Source organism: Chrysemys picta, chromosome 6 (assembly GCF_011386835.1).
Source record: "Chrysemys picta bellii isolate R12L10 chromosome 6, ASM1138683v2, whole genome shotgun sequence".
Classification (NCBI taxonomy): domain Eukaryota; kingdom Metazoa; phylum Chordata; order Testudines; family Emydidae; genus Chrysemys; species Chrysemys picta.
The window spans coordinates 30,471,546-30,490,957 of NC_088796.1; the positions used below are offsets into that span (position 1 = coordinate 30,471,546).

General features: G+C 41.0%; 1 long non-coding RNA gene across 1 annotated transcript in view; it reads left to right on the forward strand.

Annotated features, from left to right (window-relative positions):
• The first annotated feature begins 17,671 nt into the window (after positions 1-17,671).
• The window catches only part of LOC135984233 (uncharacterized), a 78,198-nt gene continuing 76,457 nt past the window's right edge, over positions 17,672-19,412 (forward strand). Inside the window, exon 1 of the long non-coding RNA XR_010602159.1 lies at positions 17,672-17,920. This is a non-coding gene — a long non-coding RNA (uncharacterized LOC135984233). The remainder of the gene's footprint in view (positions 17,921-19,412) is intronic.

The following is a 19,412-nucleotide window of genomic DNA, read 5'->3' on the forward strand; positions in this document are numbered from 1 at the left end:
TAGCTCCAACAGGAGACAGCAAAGCCTGCCCCAGGACACTTCCCACCTGCCAGGCATTTGCCTAACCCCTGGGCTGTGAGTGTCTACTTCACATCAGGCAGAGGGGGTATTTGAACCTAGGTCTTCCACATCCTGGGTGAATACTTTAATCATTGGACTAAACTGTATAAGACAAAGGCGGGGAACACCTCCTCTGACATCTTATGTGTGGGGTTAGATATGCTATGAGCACATCTACTGTATCAGGATCCAAAGACAAGATAGACAGGGGAGCACCTAGTTTGTGCATCCCACTGGGGCTTAGGGAAGAATTAGGCAAGGCACTGCTGGGTGGTGTCAGGATTTAGGCATATATGCCTAATGTAGGCACCTTGGGGAAGCTAACAGTGGAAATTTAGGTGCCTACAGAGTTAGCTGGTAGCTGAGCAGAAGTTTTGTGAATGCCAGTGGTGCATAAATGCTGGATTTAGGGCATGTATATACTGCACTCCAGTTCATACTACAGGGGAGGGAATAGCAGTGCACACCAGCGGTCTGCACTGTAACTGCCCTGTGCGGATTCTGCAAGCGTGAACTTAAAGTTCTTTCATTCGTGCTAATGTAGTTGTCTTCAAACAGGACTACATTACTGAGATATCTTCAAGCTAACAAGGATTTTGTACAAACACTTCAGAAAATTAAATAAACAAAATAATCATAATCCAAGTTTATACTTAGACTTCTCTAAGGAATTTGACTTGGAACCACACACTATTTTGATTACAAAATATGGATTAAAAACTGGCTAACTGATAGGTCTCAAAATGTAATTGTAAATGGGGAATCATAATCGAGCAGGTGTGTTTCCAGTGGGGTTCCACAATGATATGTTCTTGGTCCAACACTATTTAACATTTTTGTCAATGACTTGGACGAAAACATAATATGATCACTGATAAAGTTTGCAGATGACACAAAAATTCAGGGAGTGGCAAATAATGAAGAGGACAGGTCACTCATTCAGAGTCAAGCCCCAGACCTCGCTCCCCAGTTTGAGGGCTGGATTCAATTGGCTGGCAGGCCAGATGTGGCCTGCGGGCTGTAGTTTGCCCATCCCTGCTAATGGGGCTTCGTTGTCATCATTTTTAGATGAGACATTAAACCACAGTCCCTGCAACTTGTCATTGGACAGATTTGTTCCCCCTTGATTTATGTGTGTGGAGGAGATGGGGTATGGGAAAATATGTCTTGCCCCTTTCCCACCTTTATTTTTTCCCTAGGATATCAGGGAGGTTGCTCTTAGGATCCACATGGGGGGAACAGGCATGCCAAGTGAGGCTAGATGGACTCTCATCTTTCTCCTACTGAAAATATGGAGTTCAGAACAGAAAAACAAAACCAGCCCACAATCCAGCCCAGATGGTGGTATATTTCTGCATCTCCTCCATCGTGCAGTGACCCTCCTCCTCACAGAGGAGGTTTCTGGAGTATTCATTTGTTGCAGGGGCAGTGAAGCTACAGGGAGCTCCGTTGGAGGAAAGGGTCAGCAAGATTCCTAGTACCATCATTGACTTGTGGAGTCTCTGTCAGGATGACTATGGCCTTGCACGGAGCCTCCACAATCTGCAGGGTTCAGAGACTGACCCTGCAGCCTGTTCCATGACTGAAGCCCCATTCCCCCCACATGGCTTGAATAGGAAGAAACTTTCGAGAGAAGTGATCTAGAGAGATTTCCTCATGTGGGAACGGACTAATGGGTAGAAGTCATCAGGCTCTTTGCTAGCAGTCCAGGGGTAAGAAAAAAAATCCAATGACAGGATGTAAAAAGTGCCATAATGTCTTGAGTTAGTTCTCAACAGAAGAGGCTGGGCTGTATAAGTGTATATTATCTGAGCACATAATGGAGCTTCAGTTTACTTCCTTGGCCACTTTTCTCCTAATCTCTCATTATTGAGTATGGAAGATGCTGTATTCTGTTTTTTAGTTATTTTCCATATATTTGTGTTCATTATGGCATCTGGGATATTTAGTTTGATAAATTGTCATTAAGATTTAATTTTACTAATTGGATCTTACTGAGGAGCTATTTGGTACAAGACAAGCTTTATCCAAGACCTTCTCTGAATTGATCTATGCCTGATTCTCAGAGTTGCCACTAATCCTTAATCTCATGAATAATTCTGCATGGATAATAAATGTTACTGGTAAATCCAAGGTTACCTGGTTAATGATTGCATGTCTGTATCTGGTATCACAGTCAAAGGTAGAAAGTTTATCCTTGTAAAAAGTGACAAAGAGTCCTGTGGCACCTTATAGACTAACAGAAGTATTGGAGCATAAGCTTTCGTGGGTGAATTCCCACTTATGCTCCAATATTTCTGTTAGTCTGTAAGGTGCCACAGGACTCTTTGTCGCTTTTTACGGATCCAGACTAACACGGGTACCCCTCTGATACATATCCTTGTAAAGTGACACTATGGAAGAAAAACAATTCACAAATCACAGCCAGTTACAACAAACAATTATTTTAAAAATAAGTAGTGATGGAAGAAGGAGCATCTGAGAAGTGTTTTTTTAAAAAACTCATCATTAATAGAAATCTGTATCAAAAACCCAGATGAAAATATTTCAGAACTTTTGGGAGAATATTTGGAATCAAAATCTGGATTCAAATCTGAATGAATAGCTTCCATTGTCTATAACAGGCCAAATCAAAATCCTGAACTATTAAGTCAGAGCAGAAACTGTGTCTACTTCTTAGTTTCTACAGTGCCTAGCACAATGGGGCCCTGATCCTTGTCTGGGTGCCTCTGTGCTATAAATAATCAGGGCTAGATTTTAGCTTTCTTCTCACAGCTTTGAGCCTGTGGTTTGGGGAGGAAAGGGGACTGCATGAAGTCCATGAGGAGGAGCAGAGAGATTGTACCTCAGACTAGCACAGTCTCTTCTGATGCTGCCCCTTGCATGTGCCTTTGAGTACATGCAATCTGCTATATCCTTTAAGGTGAAGCTGGCTTTTCAGCATTCAGGTCCCCGGGAATGCAGGGACTGCTACTGTGAATGGCTCTTCTGCAACAGCACAAAGTGTGAGGCTCCTTGCATGCCCCAGCTGCTACTGTGCAGCCATCTAAGGGCTGCTCACAATTGGATCCTTAATGTCTGTGCAGCGTTCAGACTGTAGATCTCAGTTCTGGGTCTCAGGCCCATCCCTGATAAGAAATAGATTGCGGTTTAAGAACCAGCAGCTCGTATTTTCTCCGTATCACCCTGACTTTATTAGGAGTGCCAGCTCCTGCTCCCCTGGCTCCAGATGGGCTTCTCACGTGAGTAAGGAGGGTAGGCTTTGGCCTAAGTGAAATCTGAGTCTTAAAAGTGCTCTTTCTGAATCAGAAACATTACAGTCTATCTGAGTGTATTTCAACTCCAACTAATCTCTGCAAGTTCTTTACAATGCATTATGTAATATGCGTTTTTACTTTTATAGCTCTTCCTGAAACTATAATATTCCTGTAAAGATTGTTCTGAAAATAAATAGCTAACAGACAGAGCTAGCCTAGAGGGTGGGCTGAGCAGCTTAGAATTCTAGGATCAGCCAAGTCTGAGGGAAAAGGCTTGGACTGGACTTTATTAACAAACAAAATAAAGACAAACTGTAGGAATAAGGTGAGTTTTACATAGGAATATAAGAATTGCAGTACTGGATCAGACAATGTAGACCATTATCTTCTCTTTCTTGTGTTAGTGCCATTTTTCTGTGGAAAATAAAAATATGATGGGTTTTTACCTGCATGGTTTGGGGCGATGTAAGTGAATCCAGACAAGAACAAAACAGGCACAAAAAGTGCATGTGCATGTGCAAAGCTTGCACATAATATGGAGAATTATCATTCTCTAGTTAATGGTTTGGTCAGTGAATGATGACAACACAAGCTTCAATTTTTGGAATGATCCAGAGAACACTTATATAAACCATCAGAATTACCAGATTGGTGAGAAAAAATATTTTCTTGTTACCTTTGGCCTGGGTGATCTAATATGTTATCTACTCATTTCTATTAAGATACAACAAACATGGCCATATGTGCAGCAGTAAGTAATAGAGAGAGTTAGTTTAACAAATTCATTATCCAAACAGAATTATTTGTGAAGCACAGGTGTATATTTGTAACCCACTGCTGAGTGCTTGTCTGGGTCAATCTGTTGTGGCTATGAGTTATTACAGAATGTTGGCTCTTTAGCTCAAGCTGTAGCAGCTCATGCTATAGCTCTGGTGGTCCTTGATTAAATCCCTGGTATGTCTGCCACACATTCAGAGGGGTTTTTTGTCTTTGCATCTGTAAAGTGGACTTAGGAACTTCACAGACAGTCATGACTATCTAGCACTTTGATTACAATAACAATGACTAATTCCTTTCTGTAGAACTATAGAGATACATTTGTGCAAGAATATAATGTATAGAGGCTCCCTCATAAGGGACAGTATTATGAATGTAGGAATTTTTAGATGTGCCCTTGAAGCAGAACCTAATGTAGCTGTGTACCTCAATTCACCACAGATAATCTCGTGTAGGTTTTTTTTATAACAACTTTATTCCTTTCTCATTCATTGATTTGTTTAATGAACACCAAGTCATTACAGAACAGCATTCAGGGCCACTGTTTGACCAAGCCTATGTAGGTGTACAAGTAATCTCCCTCACTAGCCCCAATGTGGCTGAGAAGCTTGGTTACTGTACAGGAGTAGCACAGCTGACAATATAAACACTCCCTAAAGCAGCAGAGTGTGGTGGGAGGAGAGGGAAGCCATGGCCCCACTTGCCAGAAAATTGGCCTTCCATGGCCAATGGAGGAAGCACCCTTTCAAAGGGTGTCAGAGCTGCTGTTACAGTGCACTCCCAGACTGAATTCTGAGTCAGCCAGAATTCCTCCTGGGCCTTGTGCTGCAGTGTGGTTCAGCCTGTAGTCACCTATAACAGGGCTGTGCCCAACAGGCCTAACCTAGCCCTAAATCTACTAAAATTCTTGATGCAATTCAACTTTATGAAAACTAAGGTTCGGAAGAGTCCTTTGGATTATTTACAGAGCAAAAAAATGTTTGACTTAAAACCAAGTACAGTACGTATCAATCTCATTTTTAAAGTAAAAAAAAAAAAAAATACTGTCACACACAAGGGCCAAATACCACAGTCCTTATTCAGGTAAAAGTCCCATGAACTTCAATGAGTGTTTTGCCTGAATACCGACTATCAAAGGTCAGCTGGGAATAGCTCTCTAGTAGATTATATATTGTTTTTTTTATTCTGCCTGGATATTTCTCTCCCCCTTCCCATTTTTTAAATAAAGCCTAAGAATAAATAAATGTATATCATGCTGTTTGTTACATGAAAATGGATAGGCAAAGTGTATCTCCAGCTTTACTGGTAACAATGGTCTATGATTAAATTATTACTCGGGAATATTCTATTATTAAAAAGTAGTATTATATTCAGTGATTCCCCAAAGTAATTATGTTAGAAATGAATCTGTTAGCTTGTATTTCTCTAACTCTGCGTGCAGAACTATTCACTTTTATACACCTGCTTGAATGGCTTGCAAGAGACGACTTCAAACAAGTGATTAAACTTGTGATGGTTCATGCAATACATACTAGTTCTTTTTATTCTAAAACTAAAGGAAATTTATGAGTCATTGCAATCTTGGAATGTAATGCCAAACAAATGAGAACCAGACCGCAAACAATGAAGCCAAGTACATCATTACAGGGTGAGTAATGTGAACAACTTGCATAAACTATGGCTGAAACTCAGTTTTTAGCAGAAGACCATAACCTCATGATTGCATCAAGAACAGTTAAAAGCTCTTTAATCTGCATGTTGTCATTCAGGAAAGAGAATCTCATCAATCCAAATTGTAATCTTTAAGACTTGCAATTTTTCATTTTGATTTGACTCTGCTTTTCCTCGGAGATATCTCTTCTTCATCCTTTCCTATAAAATGTCCTCTATGTAGCAGTTGTCCTCCAACAGAAGGGGAATAGGTGGGCAGTTGCCTCCACAACTGATGCCTATATGTTTTCATTTTCCCATGCCCAAGATTTTCAGACAATGAACTACACTGTATTGAATCATGTTTCCCTGCAGCAAATTTCTTCTTTTACTAATGGTATCTTCTCACCTATCCTAATGTAGGTTTTCTCATTTCCTGCTCCATTGGTCCCACTAAAAGATAGTCCAGATGACTCAAAAAATCTGTCAACTATGTTTGTATGTCATTTATTGTTTTATCCTCTATCTATAGAGGCACTGTCTGTTTGATAACTAGCAGAGTAGAACAAGTAACCTGGCTAATACAGAAAGTAGATCACTTCATCCTCCCAGAGCCCAAGTCTGCCAGTTTCACATTTACCACCTTTTAACTCATCTTCTTTAAAGAGCAAGAAATCTGATCTCATCCCTGATCTGTCTCCCTAAGAGAGCTTTCCCTAACAGGTACCACAGCTTTAGTCTGGGTGGGTGGGATTTCTTGGCTTCAGTAAATGAAATTATTTTGTGGAAAGACCAACTCCAGCAGAGATTTTGCTCTAGTGCTCTTGACACCTGCTTTATCCCAGTTGCATTACTTGATTTCAGATATAAGAAGGAGTTCATAACCCCAGGGTAATTCTTTGACATAAAGCAGGAGCTGCTGTCTAAAGTTCAGGAGCCTACAATCAGACTAGAAAGAGGCTGGATACTTTTAATTATTCTAGTGCAACAAATACATATACCAACTGTTAGCGTAGTGGCTAGCAGAGAGAGTCCTGGCACTGTTGCCGCTAATGACATTTGTAGAGAAACCTTTTTCACTGGTGACAATGCTCCTATGTATTATATCATCTGAGTTAAGTTAAAAATAACTTGGCTGCAAACTACATTGCTACTTCAGATGAGCTCTTGCCTAAGTACATCCTGACAGTTTATCTGTCAGGGCTTAAGCTGCTGAGAGCTACTGATAAAATCAGTTCTGACAAATAAACTAGGCATTTGGTCTGCTTCTGGAGATGGTAAGTAGTAACATCTTGTATAGCATGTTCTCCCATTTATCTCACTGAGATAATTTACTATACCACAGCTTCATCACCGGGCTCTAGACATAATACAGACTGAAAAACAAAATGTAAGAAAGTGATAAGCAAGTAATTAATTATTTAAATGAATCATGTGAAAATACAATAATGCCAAATACTAAAGGTTATGAGAGCAACATCAGCCAGCATTCAGGGTTTCTTCAGTAGCTGTTCTATAACGGCCAGGCAGTTCAACACATGTAGGTACCAGCACGTCTGACAACTGGAGTACATCTATGAAAGGCCTGCAGTATAGCTGTGGCTGGCCTGGATCAGCTCACTCAGGCTTGTGGGGCTCCGGCTGCAGGGTTAAAAATTGCAGTGTAGATATTTGGGCTCAGGCTGGGGCTTGGGTTCTGGAAACCCTGAGAGAAGGGTAGTTCTCAGAGTCCAGGCTCCAGCTCAAACCTGAACATTTTAATTTTTAGCCCTGCAGCCCGAGCCCCACAAGCCAAGTCAATTGTCTTGGGCTCTGAGACTAAATGCAGTGGGATTTTAATTGCAGTGTAAATGTACCCTTGTTTTTTTTACTTTTGCTTACTTTCTACCTAGCTTCTCAGGCATAATGCCTTAGTTATACCTTCAAAACCCATTCATATCCAGGGTTTGCATGCCCATCAGGTGACACAAACATATTTTGTAGATGCAACTTAAGTGTCAAAATCAGGCCCTTGACTTGCTGCAGGTGTATAACCCTATCAAGTCACAGGAGTCTATACTCTTTAAGGGCTGGATTTTCAAAAGAATTCAGGACCAGGCTTTCAAGTGCTCAGGACCCCGATTTTCAAATATGCTATCCACACAACAGCTTCGACTGAGGTACCCCAATGTGCTGAGATCTGTTGAAAATTTGGCAATTTAGTTTGGTGCCTAAATAAGAACTGAGCTCTCTTCAAAATCTGGTCCTGATTGAGGGTGCTGAGCTCTTTAGAATATCTGGCCATATCCTACTAGTCACCATTATTCCCCTTTCCCAGTGCTATCTTATCTAATGAGAAGGGTGATGGCAATCCTTGTGACCAATTCACTGGGGATTAAATCAGGAAACCTCCAGACCTAAAAGCCTCTTCAGTTGAGTAGAAAAGCTAAGGCTCTATAGCTAATGGCTGAAACAACTCATATCCTCTATGGATTAGCAGAGAGGGGGACCTGTAACACATCATCACAGTGGGTGATAAGGGCACTATGGTATCTTCTATCAGGGTAATATTGGTACGATGCTTAAATAAGATGCCGCATACATTAGTCCTCATTTGTTTTTACCCCTCTCTGGAATGTTGGGTTCCTGATGCGTTCCATACATTTCTATGCAACAGCTAACCCTCATATATTTCTTGGTATTTATAAGTATGGTATTTGCAGAAGGTCCTCCCCTGGGCAAGGTTTTTTTCCACTGTTTACAGTCAGTGAGCAAAATTACACACAGCAACTAGCCGATCTCCCCAAAAAGGCTAAACTGCAAAACATGAAGCCAGGAATACAATGTCTGAATTGAAACCCATAATATCAGTTCCAGTAATACAACAGTGTAAGCAATTTTCTTTAGTTTGGTGTGTTAGCAACCTCTTTTTAATGACTCTATTGAGTCTAAAACCACATGGTGCTTCATTTCTCGGTCACACAAACAAATACTTGGTATTGCTGAACGTCAGTTAAAGTCATGTATTTGGGATGACCTTTGTTTACGTAGATGTAAGCTAAATACAGCGATACAGTAACTCCCTTTCAGCTCTAGTGAAATCCATGTGTCTAGTATTCAGTCCTTTTATTCAACACAGCAGGTTGTATACATGTCGCAGAGTATGTGTATCATTTACTCCTCTACAATCTGTTTATTTTTGTTATGAGGAGTCCTCAGTGGGGGTTATATTTTTATCAGAGTGCAATGGACTGGGAATTATGTATTCAAACATTATTGATAAAAAAGGAGATTTGGGAACTTACCTTCCCATTCATGGGGAGGAAAAACAGGTCCTAAAAGACCAGGAATTTCTAACAGAATCTTGCAAGATTTGGGGAAATTCTTCTTGTACTGTTTTAGAAGAATTAAGGTCCTGTATGTAGATGACTATTAATAGAAATATCCATGCTAATTAGATGTGGGCCTGAGGTTAAGGTGAAACATCCCCCAACAAATTGGGAGTGTATAGATAGAAAATTTTGGTTCAGACCCATTTTTAGTGTCATTGCCCTTTCCCACTGTACAAGTACTGACATGGATATGTTGGTATTCTTTGCTCTACAGATATAACACAAAAATACAAAGCAAAGTTCCATACAGACCAAAAATCTGTATGAACCTTTGAGTGAATTATAACAGAGGGAATACTATCAAACTGTTACCTGAAATTTTCATCAGAAATAAGACAAGAATATTCCCTTTTACTATTAATTAAAATGAGAGCTGCCTGGGAATAGGAATTCCAGTTCTTTGGGAGAAAAAATTGAGTTTTTGTAAATGTTTTCATCCCAAATCAGGACAAAATCTCAAAATCTCATTCCCCCCCCCCAAACTGAAACATTCCAGGAACATTATGATGTTTCCAAAATGAAATATGATCCCCACTGCTCACCTGGCAGACTATAGTGGAGTTAGGGAGCTGCAGAACTGGGAATGATTTTCCAGTGGATAATCAAATTCATCCAGCAAAATTGAAGTTTTCCCATAGAAAAGTTTGATTTTTGTGGAAAGTGGATTTTCTGTCAGAAAAATCATTCCAATGGAAAATTCCCAAGCAGTGCTAATGATAAGGCTATCTGAGAATATCCTTGTAATCAGGAAACCCTTAAGGATGTGCTAGGAGCCTGTTTCACTTCTGGAACTGTTCAAAGCAATTTCTTTCATTCTTGTGCAATAGGAAATTAATGAAATACATTTAACTTGCATCAGTTTACATTTTTTATTTTTGTAAGTAGTGTAACTCCTTCCCTATCTTTTGAGCTAATCTGAGCAGTTAAATTCAAGAGGATAGATCCTCAGCTGGTATGAATGGGTGTAGCTCCATTTATTTCCTCTTATATGTTTTAAGTATTAGCAGGCACTCGAGAGACAAAATTTAATTGGGTTTTATTTATTTAATGGTGTCAAAAAGAATAGCTCCAGCCACCAGAAAGAGATTACTGAACCACTGGAGAAGTGAATCTCACATCTAGTGGAGGTCCCATTTTATGAAGGGGTAATATATGGTTTGGATAATGGAACAATGTACATTGAGGCCAGCTTCCAAATTCTGAAGCAATACAGAGAGGGAAGGGCCCTCTAAAGAATTAAGAAACATACAATTCACTTACATTCCAGCATATCCCACTGTATGTTGTTAGTGACACTGAGTAAATGCTACAAAGAATAACAAGTGTGGTTGTGCCTATTAAGAGCTATTCCAGTAAAGAGCACATTTTATAAATATGAATTCCAAACTGTGCTGTAAGGGCATCCATTAAACTCATACCCATAAAACTGCAAACACATGTTCACTTTCAGTGCGTGTAAACAAATCACAACTTACAGTGTAAATTGCTACCAAAAGTTTCATTTATAAAGCAATAGCAATTTAAAAAGTTAAAATAAAAATGATGTTCAGTTTACAAAACCCTGTAAATACCCATTTGTTTAAATGTATTTGGAAAGCACCAATATTAAAAAATACCAGGATTAATAGCCAGAGTACAAAACACTTGCCTGCCTCTTAAAGGCCAGCCCTCTTTCTTTAAAGGAAATCACTCTTAACAATCTGCCATAAAATACTCCTTCATCCAGTCATCCCTCAACCCACCCCTTCTTGAGAAGCTGAAGAATATGGTTGAAATACACAATGTGCTCTGCAAATCAGCACGGAAAATGTCCTACTACTTGACCCATCCATTTTTAACTCTTAGGGGTTTGCTTGAGCACATCAACAGATCACAGCTTTAGTGGTATCCCAAGAGGAGTGAGGTGATCTCACATAGCCAGATCCTAAGCCATTTAGGGTGGGATTGTATCTAGCTACAACATGGTTGTAGGGGTTAACAAGGACACCAAACCCCCATGTGGTCATGTTAGGGCTGCCTAGCTTCCAGCTTGAAGTGGGGTGGGATTCGGAGGAGAAGGGAAAGAGGGAGAGAAAGAGCTGCCCATGGGCCAGTGCAGAGGGCAAAGTTATAGATTGTGCCTCTCCTCCCCCAACATGCTGACCAGAACAGCTGGCCAAGTATGAAGAGGGGAGTAACCTGTACTCAGAAAAAGAGGGGAAGTAACTTACTGCCACCCATTGCTCCCAGAGCAAGAAGGGGAACAACAGAGCAATTAGAAGAACAGGAGTACTTGTGGCACCTTAGAGACTAACAAATTTAATTTAACAGAGCAATTGTGACTATGGCCAGGTCTATACTACAAATGTATATCAGTATAACTTGGTCACTTTGGGGTATGAAAAATCCACACCCTTGAGCGACACCATTATACTGATCTATAACCTAGTGCTGTCTATGCCAGGGCTAGGTTAACGGGAGAGCTTCTCCTATCAACATAGCTATGGCCCATGTGGGGTGGATTAACTACGCTGACGGGAGAAGCTCTCCCATCAGTGTGATAGTGTCTTCGCTGAAGCACTACAGCAGTGCAGCTTTTTAAATGTAGCTCTGGCCTATGTTACAATTGCTTCATGATGCCTGACTAGTGTCTGTGCAAAAAGTTTTTTTTTTTCTTTTAAATTGAGTAAAGTTTTTTAAACTTTTAAATTTAGAGAAATGGGGTGATGGTGGGGGGGAACAAGTTCCCTTTATTTTATATATATGAAAGGAAAATTTTATATATATATAAAATATATATATACACACACTTTTTGGTTGGGTTTAAAATTTAAAATCTGCATATAACCAACACTTTGCTAGGTTTGAGAGAGAATTTTTGAAACAAAAGTTATAAATGACTTTAAAAAAACCTGTTCTGAGCCAGTCCCCCACCTCTGCATCCTCACATCATGTATGGGAAAGCTACATATTCTTTTTATCCATCCTAATGTAGGGGGCCTTCCATTCTCAGACTTCTTCTGGGACTAAGGCAGGAGAGAGATTGTAATTACTGCATTGATATAGTTAACAAAATTCTTCTAAAAGCTTCCTGAATACCCAGTACAAGTGAAAACTGTGGTCATGAAAGATCTTTCCAAACACCATTCTCCTCTATGATATTTGAACTTCAAAGCCTCAGTGGAAGTTTAATCAGGCAAAAATTATGTTATGCAATTCAATTGCATATCAGCTTCAATTGATATGCTGAGCTTGAATTGATATGCAAACTAGATACAATCAACTTAGATTCAATGTTTGTAATGGCTCAGCCATTCCCAGTCGCTATTCAAGCCTATCTCCCCATGTAAGTATTCTCACACTTCTTATCAAACTGTCTGTACTGGGCTATCTTGATTATCACTTCAAAAGTTTTTTTTTCCTTTCTCTTACTTAATTGGCCTCCCAGAGCTGGTAAGACAACTCCCACCTTTTCATGATCTCTGTATGTGTATATATATATCTCCTCAATATATGTTCCATTCTATGCATCTGAAGAAGTGGGCTGTAGCCCACAAAAGCTTATGCTCAATTAAATTTGTTAGTCTCTAAGGTGCCACAAGTACTCCTGTTCTTTCTTGAAAGAAGTTGTCCAATAAAAGATATTACCTCACCCATCTTGTTTCTCTAATATCCTCAGACCAACGCGGCTATAACAATACTGCATAGTCTAAAAAATCAGCTGTTTGCTGTCTGCTAACAAGCTTGAGGCATATTGGATGTAAGTATATTAACAAACAAGTCATTTTCAATATATAAAATTCTTCTTGTTTTTATCAATACCATAAATACTCCTTTTTAAAAGAAAAGATTTAAATTCCAAACTATCACAAATGTATATTAGCGCAGAATATTATTTAGAATATGGTGCCAACACATAACAATTTGAGAAAAACATAGGACTCTTAACCCGTGTTTCTACTCTGGCTATTGAACAAAAAAGAAATGCTTGGATTTCTAGGTACAAAACTAATTCCCTCCTGTAATTTTGTTTATATGTTGGGAACCATGCCAGCTCACAAAGAAGATGAATACACATTTTTAAAAGAGGAGGCAAAAAAGTAAGGGAAGATAGGTGAATTGATCCAACAGCAATATTTCCTTCTCCAAAACATTATGAAATCTTGGTTAAAATGTTTGCTGTGTGGTTACGTCAAAGGTACACTTGGGAAACCTTAGCTTTTGTGACCAACACTTACTCATCCAGTCTCACTGACCTTGGCAACATGACCATGATGATATTTGCATATGGCTAAACTGTTTAGGAACAAAAACACCTGGAGGTATCTGTCTGCAAAATGAATTTAAATAAAATTAGAACAATAAATCATAATCAGGCAAATGCTTGAAAAGCACAAAAGGACAAGCTGACAACTTGTCAGAGTGCATAACAATGTGTGTGGATGTAAGTGGGGAAAAATAGCCACCAGGAAAATCTGGTTAGAACAGGAAAGAGTAAGAAAAGAAAAGCTATAGAAGTATGTAATAAAGGGATGTGCCTGTTTGCTAATGCTGTAAGAAAGTTCGTAGTTTCCCAGGAGTATCTGAGGCCCTTTTGTGGGAAGAGGGTGGTGTGTGCATATGTGTGCACAAGGAGGGTCATTGGCCCTCTTGTGTGAGATGGGGTCATCTCAGAGGGACAGATGTGGTAAAATCTGTTAATTTATGTAAGTGGAGGTTTTCGTGGGGGCACTCTAAGCTTTCAGTTTCAAGTGAAAACAAGCTCCAAGTGGACTTTGGAGTGAAAACCCTGTACAGTAAATCCTCTTAGGTTTGCACATCTCTAAAGCTACCTAAACTCACAAAAACAACAAGGAGTCTGGTGGCTAACAACAAGGAGTCTTAAGGACTAACAGATTTATTTGGGCATAAGCTTTAGTGGGTAAAAACCTCACTTCTTCGGATGCATAGAGTGAAAGTTACAGATACAGGCATTATATACTGACACATGGAGAGCAGGGAGTTACTTCGCAAGTGGAGAACCAGTGTTGACAGGGCCAATTCAATCAGGGTGGATGTAGTCCACGCCCAATAATAGATGAGGAGGTATCAATTCCAGGAGAGGAAAAGCTGCTTCTGTAATGAGCCAGCCACTCCCAGTCACTATGCAAGCCCAGATTAATGGTGTTAAATTTGTAAATGAATTTTAGTTCTGCTGTTTCTCTTTGAAGTCTGTTTCTGAAGTTTTTTTTGTTCAATGATAGTGACTTTTAAATCTGTAATAGAATGACCAGGGAGATTGAAGTGTTCACTTACTGGCTTATGCATGTTACCATTCCTGATGTCCGATTTGTGTCCATTTATTCTTTTGCAGAGGGACTGTCCGGTTTGGCCAATGCACATGGCAGAGGGGCATTGCTGGCACATGATGGCATATATAACATTAGTAGATGTGCAGGTGAATGAGCCCTTGATGGTGTGGCTGATGTGGTTGGGTCCTCTGATGGTGTCGCCAGAGTAGATATGGGGACAGAGTAGGCAACGAGGTTTGCTACAGGGATTGGTTCCTGGGTTGGTGTTTCTGTAGTGTGGTGTGTAGTTGCTAGTGAGTATTTGCTTCAGGTTGGGGGGTTGTCTGTAAGCGAGGACTGGCCTGCCTCCCAAGGTCTGGGAGAGAGAGGGATCATTTTCCAGGATAGGTTGTAGATCGTGGATAATGCGCTGGAGAGGTTTTAGCTGGGGGCTGTATGTGATGACCAGTGGTGTTCTGTTATTGTCCTTGTTGGGCCTGTCCTGTAGTAGGTGATTTCTGGGTACCTGTCTTGCTCTGTCAATCTGTTTCCTCACTTCCCCAGGTGGGTATTGTAGTTTTATGAATGCTTGATAAAGATCTTGTAGGTGTTTGTCTCTGTCTGAGGGGTTGGAGCAAATTCGGTTGTATCTTAGGGCTTGGCTGTAGACAATGGATCATGTGATGTGTCTTGGATGGAAGCTGGAGGCATGTAGGTACGTATAGCTGTCAGTAGGTTTCCGGTATAGGGTGGTGTTTATGTGACCATCACTTATTTGCACTGTAGTGTCCAGGAAGTGGATCTCTTGTGTGGACTGGTCCAGGCTGAGGTTGATGGTGGGGTGGAAATTGTTGAAGTCCAGGTGGAATTCTTCAAGGGCCTCCTTTCCATGGGTCCATATGATGAAGATGTCATCAGTGTAGTGCAAGTAGAGGAGGGGTACTAGGAGACGAGAGCTGAGGAAGCGTTGTTCTAAATCAGCCATAAAAATGTTGGCATACTGTAGGGCCATGTGGGTACCCATAGCAGTGCCACTGACTTGGTTCTGAAGTGGTTGTGGGTGAGGACAAAGTCACAAAGCTCAGCCACTAGGTGTGCTGTGGCCTCATCAGGGATACTGTTCCTGACAGCTTGTAGTCCATCCTCATGTGGAATATTGGTGTAAAGTGCTTCCTCATCCATGGTGGCCAGGATGGTGTTTTCAGGAAGATCACCAATGCATTGTAGTTTCCTCAGGAAGTCGCTGGTGTCTCGAAGATAGCTGGGAGTGCTGGTAGTGTAGGGTCTGAGGAAAGAGTCCAAATAGCCAGATAATCCTGCTCTAAGAGTGCCAATGCCTGAGCTGATGGGGCGTCCAGGGTTTCCGGGTTTATGGATCTTGGGTAGCAGATAGAATACCCCTGGTCTGGGTTCTTGGGGTGTGTCCATGTAGATTTGTTCCCGTACTGTAGCTGGGAATTTCTTGAGCAGATGGTGTAGTTTCTTTTGGTATTCCTCAGTGGGATCAGAGGATAGTGGCCTGTAGAATGTGGTCTTGGATAGTTGCCTGGCAGCCTCCTGTTCATAATCTGACCTGTTCATTATGACTACAGCACCTCCTTTGTCAGCCCCTTTGATAACGTACATAAGCCAGTAAGTGAACACTTCAATCTCCCTGGTCATTCTATTACAGATTTAAAAGTCACTATCATTGAACGAAAAAACTTCAGAAACAGACTTCAAAGAGAAACAGCAGAACTAAAATTCATTTGCAAATTTAACACCGTTAATCTGGGCTTGAATAGTGACTAGGAGTGGCTGGCTCATTACAGAAGCAGCTTTTCCTCTCCTGGAATTGACACCTCCTCGTCTATTATTGGGAGTGGACTACATCCACCCTGATTGAATTGGCCCTGTCAACACTGGTTTCTCCACTTGCGAAGTAACTCCCTGCTCTCCATGTGTCAGTATATAATGCCTGCATCTGTAACTTTCACTCTATGCATCCGAAGAAGTGAGGTTTTTACCCATGAAAGCGTATGCCCAAATAAATCTGTTAGTCTTTAAGGTGCCACCAGACTCCTTGTTGTTTTTGTAGATACAGACTAACACGGCTACCCCCGATACTAAACTCACAGTTATCCAGGACACCTTGGAGGAAAAAAAATCATATAGATGTTTTACAATCACAGGTGATCAGGACTTCAGCTTTGCATTAGGCTATTGTGCATGTCCTATGAGGGAGGAGCATTACCATTCAAAAACTCCTGTTCCATAACGCAACTGGCAATGACTATTGCTCTTCTCGAGCCCTGGGTAGCTAGGATTGAAGTCTCAGTATTTAAATTGGAACACCCCTATACTGGGATGTGTCCTTTGGGCTGTCATATTGACAACTAGCTATCAGATGCCCATTACAGGTGCCTACATGCAGATCTGAAGGGCAGACTGTGGAGTAGCTGCCTTAAATTAAACACCCAAGTTTGGGAATTGGACTATTTAGCACCTTCAGCTTGGCATGAACCAGGGTTCCCATTTCTATGGGGTAGCAGATACTTATCATTTATACAGTATTTTGTCCAAGCAAAAAAAAAAATTAAGTAAGTAACCCAGGGGCTGGAAGAGCAGAGCACGTCACATCCACCTGACCCTTGGCTGGTCCAGTGGTTCCAATAGTATTATTATAGTTGGTGTAACTTAGAGCAGCCCTACCACTGGATACCATTTTGGTATCAGCCAGCCCAGGATTCAGGGAATAGAAAGGTACCTTTCCTCCTCATCCCTGACCACTCTGCTCAGGTGTCCAAAATGTAAGCACAAAGCAACTGAAGATTTGGCCTGAAGTGCCTTCTGTATAAAAATTTTACCCCTGAGGATTGTCCTGTATTATGGGAAGAGATCACTTTATTCCACAACTGCTTCAAGAAGAACCTGTATCAGTATCTCATCAAAAGAAGTTTGCATAGCAGTGATGTCCATGGTTGGGCTTGATTAGATAGGCCAAAATCTAGTGTGCAAAATGTCAGACTATTAAATTAGTGAAATTATTTTCCTACAGTAAAAGAGCTTATGGAGTTTTCTGAAGTTTTTATAGTATCAGAACATGCTAAGGAAAACAATTCAAAGCTCTTAATTTGATTAGTTCATCAAAGTTATCTTCTGCACTAAAGAAAATAACAGAAAAAACCAACAGCAGCAGCAAAGTTCAGTAATGACGCATTCATTACTGATTTCTGGGGAACAGACTCAAAAGTGACAGTAAAGTTAGTCACCGTTGGTACATTCTGTCCTAAATCCCATTCCAGTCAGTGAAACAAGTGACTCACTTTCCATTTTGATCTCTGGGTCTCCTCTTAGCTAAACAATGACTCTTCTGGAAGCCTTTGTTAGCACTTGCACAATGATTGTTGTGTGAAGGTTGCAAGATTTTGATTAAAGCAAGGAGAGAGTTATCATTCCATTCTTGAAGTTACTCTAGTACAGTTTGCCTCACTACCCCAATCACTCATCCTGTAGAAGACATGGTGGGAACAGAGAGGGCTTTGGTCAGGAACTGTGGGGCAAGATAAGCACAATGGTAAGTAGTGAATTACAATATTATGTTACTGTTGAATTATCATAGTTTTAGCCAATCACCTGGGATGGAAAGCCATGATACCAAAGAGAAATAAAAGGTGGAGGTTAATTCCAGGGTCTGGGAAGATTATTTATGTTTGACTTTGATACTGTAAGTACTTCAATACTTGTTATGGCTCTGGGATGTGGAAGGACAAGGCCTGGATCCCCCCTGATCAGGAAGGAATTCTAGGTATTCCTACTTTATAAATACTGAAGTTGTTCTGTCAGATGCTAAATTGCCGTGCCATAGCTATGTTGGTCCCCGGATATTAGAGAGACAAGGTAGGTGAGGTAATCTTTTATTGGGCCAATTTCTGTTGGTGAGAGAGACAAGCTTTCAGGCTTATGCAGAGCTCTTCTTCAAATCTGGGTAAGGTACTGTGACAAAGCTCCTCCTCTATCTCCTCAACTCCCACCTATTTATGCTCTCTGTATGTGTGTATATATATCTCCTCAATATATGTTCCATTCTATATGCATCCGAAGAAGTGGGCTGTAGTCCACGAAAGCTTATGCTCTAATAAATTTGTTAGTCTCTAAGGTGCCACAAGTCCTCCTGTTCTTCTTTTTGCGGATACAGACTAACACGGCTGCTACTCTGAAACTCCTCTATCTTGGTGGGTCCTGCGCTTATTGGCGGATTTTCTTGCCTCAGCAATTCACCATGTGGGTTGGGAAACAGACCAGAGACTTTCCCCTCTGGAAGAACCCACAGTCCAGGTCAATTGGGAGGTTTGGGGGAAACCCGGGCCCACCTTCTACTCCAGGTTCCAGCCCAGGGCTCTGTGGACTGCAGCTGTGTATAGTGCCTCCTGTAACAGCTGCATGACAGCTACAACTCCCTGGGCTACTTCCCCATGGCCTCCTCCAAACACCTTCCTTAGTCTCACCACAGGACCTTCCTCCTGGTGTCTGATAACACTTGTGCTCCTCAGTCCTCCAGCAGCTCACCCTCTCAGTCTCAGCTCCTTGCTCCCAGCTCCTCACACTTGTACCACAAACTGAAGTGAGCTCCTTTTTAAAGCCCAGGTGCCCTGATTAACCTGACTTAATTGATTCTAGCAGTTTCTTCTTAATTGGCTCCAGGTGTCCTAATTAGCCTGCCTGCCATGCAAGGAGACATGAAGAGGCATCAGATTGGGTCCAGAAACTGTGCCCTCCTAGCCTCCTTCCTGGCCCCTTAACTGGTTTCAGACTCTGCTACTCTACTACTTGTGTGTGCAACAGGGAAAGGAAATTGTAAATTTTCTAACTTTCAATTGACTTCTACTGCTGTTTTGTAGAGAGTGCTGAGCTGGGAGCCAGCACTGCCAGAATTCATAGTACAACAAACTATAAAAATATGTCAATGCCAGTTATGCTGGCTTTCCTTCAAGCCCTGCTTATGTAGAAGAAATATCTTATTCCTGGAAAGAAAACCACTAGTCAAAGTAAGGAAAGGCAAGAGAATG